At 46.1% G+C, this 4,010-nt stretch overlaps 1 pseudogene; it reads right to left on the minus strand.

The window, feature by feature from the left end:
- Positions 1-270: 270 nt before the first annotated feature.
- Positions 271-993, minus strand: LOC109942630 (probable galactinol--sucrose galactosyltransferase 2; annotated as a pseudogene).
- Positions 994-4,010: the final 3,017 nt, after the last annotated feature.

The following is a 4,010-nucleotide window of genomic DNA, read 5'->3' on the forward strand; positions in this document are numbered from 1 at the left end:
GCATCATTATTTAGTGTTGCTATCAAGAATCAACTTAACAATCATAACAAATGTCGAAGTCTGCCATTTCGAACAATCAAAATTTAGTTCAATGCCACTATTAATCGAAATAAGCAAATCCTAAGTTGATAATACATGATCGAAATAAAGAAGATCAGATTCCTATTGTCCAGTATTATACAACATCAAGAGCACATAGAGTACGCAAATACAGACATAGCAAAACATACTCTCTCCATACCAATTATACAACAAGACGCCGCAGTACATCTCTCATGCACATCACAAATGGTAATGGTCTCCAACTCAGTGGCTCAGACGCGAAGACAAGCGCTGACGTCGACGCCCACGCCCGCGCGTCACAGCCTACACCACAATCTCCAGTGTCCACTCAGATGCGAAGACAAGCGCTGACGTCGATGCCCACGCCCGCGCGTCACAGCCTACACCACAATCTCCAGTGTCCACTGGTACCGCTCCTGCTCTAGTACGGGCAGGTCGACGAACACGAGGTCGATGTCAACATCATAACTGAACTCCACTTCAACCATGTCCAGCAGGCACCTCACCGGCTCCTGCGAATAGTAGGCGCTGAACAAGCCGCACCCACGACCCATGGACCTGAGTGCCATGGCCCTGCCGCCAGCACCGCTAGTCACGACACACTCCTTGACGACGTCATCGGCGTTGAACATGTCGAGCAGCCCTACGGGCGCGAACAAGACCTCTGGCGCAGTAACGTGGAGCGAGAAGACAGGGAAAACCCTGGAGCGGGACCAACATCATGAGCAACGTGGCGCCCGGGGGCAGCGGCACCAGCTCTCGCGCATAGTGCGGATACACCACAACCTCGTCGCCCCACCTGCCGCTGTCACCGGCGACGCACGCTATGGCGTTGACATTGTCGGCGCGCACGGTGGTAGTCAGCGCGCCCGGCGATGTGTCGTGGACGCGCGTCCTCTTGGCCGCATCAAACAATATATAAAAAGGAATGTAAAATATGTTATTATGAAAACATAAAGATTGGGGTTATAGTTTGGAGAATACTGTGTAAAAGTATAGGAAAAGAAAACTCATCTCAAAAGTATAATCCTTAATTGACCGTAAGGAACCAAAAAGAGGATGAATAAACATGAAATGGTACATCTTTACTATAGCAAAGAAGGCAAAATAGAAAGAGTTCTGTTTTCTTTTCATAAATTTTATGCAGAAAGATGAACACCACAGTGAGCTCACATTAGTGTTATTGGTATTGAACTTTATTCAATATAAAAACTATCTTGCAAACTGAAAAATGGAGAAGATTGGTCACGTGGAGATAGAGTTTTTCACGGTGGTCTGACTTGGTGTGCGTAAATTAGATTCTGGTAATTTTTTTAGTTCTTCATCTTCCCCTCAATTCCTCCCAAGGAGCATGTTGTCTGGTATTGATATTGTTGCAAAAGTGCCCCATGAGCCTTGACAAAAGAAAAATACAAAAAAACACTTTGTCAGTACAAAAGACCTGCAAAAAACTTGCTTAAGAGGAGATAAAATACTAACATCATGGATGACCTAAAGAAATTTACAAGTTCGGAAAATGGAGTGAAATAACCATCCATGCTAAACACTCTGCACTTGATTATAAATAAAAAGATATTATATATTGTTAATATAATAAGGCACTATGTCCCAAATTTAATTTCATTTTAGCTTTTAATAGATTCATACAATATTAGTTGTATGTATTTTACATACGTTTCTAGATTCATCATTGCCTATTTGAATTTAGACATAAAAAAACAAGAGCTATTGCGCAAGTAACAAGTAAATGTAGTAATATTGAATAATGGGATGGAGCGAATTCACAGGCTTCTGAGAAAACTCAAAAAATATGCCCAATATTGGGTAGAAGTGGTGGGACTTTTACAATAAAGTCATATAGAGTAGTAGAGATATAGTATAATTAGGTGATTATGCGTTGCGACAACATACAAATTATTCGATGAAAAGTTAGTATACAACGATTACATTAAAACAAACAACATATATTATCATTAACTTTAATATCACACAACAGATTCTTTGCCAACAACCAGTAAAGAATTTAATTTATTATTTTTAGTTCATAACCAAGGAAGCGTATTTAGATTAACACGAGCAAAACACTTAAGGGAAGCTTCAATAGAATTATTTGGTCTAAAATTAAGCAATACACTCATGTCGAGGGTCAAGGGCTCATGTTGAAGGTTATCTCCACATTTTAAGGAAGTATGAAACAAAAAAGAAAAATAAACCAAAAACAAGGCATAGAATATAAATTCGTTTGAAAATTGTGTACCATGATTATTACACGTGGTAGGAGAAGAATAAGTTGTCGATGAGGCCGCGCTCGCCGCTGATTTCCAAGACCTTAGAAATCTCCTCGACCCGGATCACGCTGTGGAAGGAACAAAAGCACGTAAACAACTATTTGTCGAAGTGTTTAACACTCATGTCGAGGGTCAAGGGCTCATGTTGAAGGTTCCCGATTATGTGTGGGAAGTGGATTGAGATCAAATTATGGAAACCTCAGAGAAACATGTCACTACTTCTTCAGAACCTTCATCTTAAAAAGACAAATCTTCTTCAGGTTGTGCGGCAGCTTGCTCCCGGAACGATCAGTGACGACGACGTCCGTGCCGATGTTACTGTAGAAGTCCCATGATCCACGATCCAACGGGAACGTTCATGCTACCAATGTTGCATGTGGTGGCCTAACAGATGGCGAATATCTCACCTCGTGCAGGCTCTTCTTGATGTCTAGGCCGACGGAAAGGAGTTTGCAGCCTATTTGCAGTGCGAGGTTTCCTGTGTACATGTACGGATTGAAACAGATCTGCGCACGAATGAATTCATGCACGAAATATGTGTTCAACATGTCAAAAGTGTATGCTTGCAACACATTGTTTCCTCGTGGAGAAAAGAAAATTCCGCACGAACTTCAGATTATAAAGTGTCAAATTATTCTCGTTTTTCAATACCTCTTCCTTGAGCTGAGGGTCTTTGCGGATTTTGTCGATCATGTCTGTGGCACGGATGACTCTCCAGCTAGGCGCAATGATGTTGATCATCTTCAGTGCGCCAAAAATGATCAGGTGAGGACGCATGTTGTCGGGTACCGTAATTAGGGGTACCCCCAACACTCCTAAACACGGCTGGTAACCACCATCAGCACAAACCGCAAAGACTGATGGGTGCGGCTCAAGTCAAGGCTTCGTCTACCCAAGGAGCGCGATCTCGCCTCGCCCGAGCCCAGCCTCGGGCGGGAACTATAGTCCCGGACGAAGTTACGTCTCGCCCGAGGGCCTCTTCAGGCAATGGGCGCACCCTCAGCACGCCCGAGGTCCAGCTCGGGCAGGCTTCGTCGAGAAGCAATCTTGGCCAAATCGTCTCACCAACCGACCGTATCGCAGGCGCATTCAATGCGAGGATCGCCTGACACCTTATCCTGACATGCGCGCCTCAGTCGGCAGGGTCGAAGTGACCGCAGTCACTTCGCCCTTTTGCTGACCGACCTGACAGGAAAACAGCGCTGCTCGCTCCGCTCCGATTGTTGTGCCACCCACCAGGATGAGGCCGACAACAGCCAAGTTCAGCCTCAGGCGCAACAGGAAGCTCCGCCTCGCCCGACCCCAGGGCTCAGCCTCAACCTCGGCCTCGAAAGGTGGTCTCCGCCTCGCCCGACCCCAGGGCTCGGCCTCGGGAAAAGTCTCCGCCTCGCCCGACCTTGGGCTCGGACCGACCGCGCCATGGGGGATACATCATTACCCTACCCCTAGCTAGCTCATGCTACAGGGAACAAGACCGGTGTCCCATCTGGCTCACCCCGGTGACAAGTAATGATGGCTCCCCGCGTGCGTCCATGACGACGGCGGTTCTCAGTCCCCTACAGAAGCAGGGAAACGTCAGCAAGATCCCAGCAGCACCAACAGCTGTACTTCTACAGGGCTCAAGCACTTCTCCGACGGCCACGTTATCGCCTACGCAGT

The sequence above is a fragment of the Zea mays genome, chromosome 9 (assembly GCF_902167145.1).
Source record: "Zea mays cultivar B73 chromosome 9, Zm-B73-REFERENCE-NAM-5.0, whole genome shotgun sequence".
Taxonomy (NCBI): Eukaryota; Viridiplantae; Streptophyta; class Magnoliopsida; order Poales; family Poaceae; genus Zea; species Zea mays.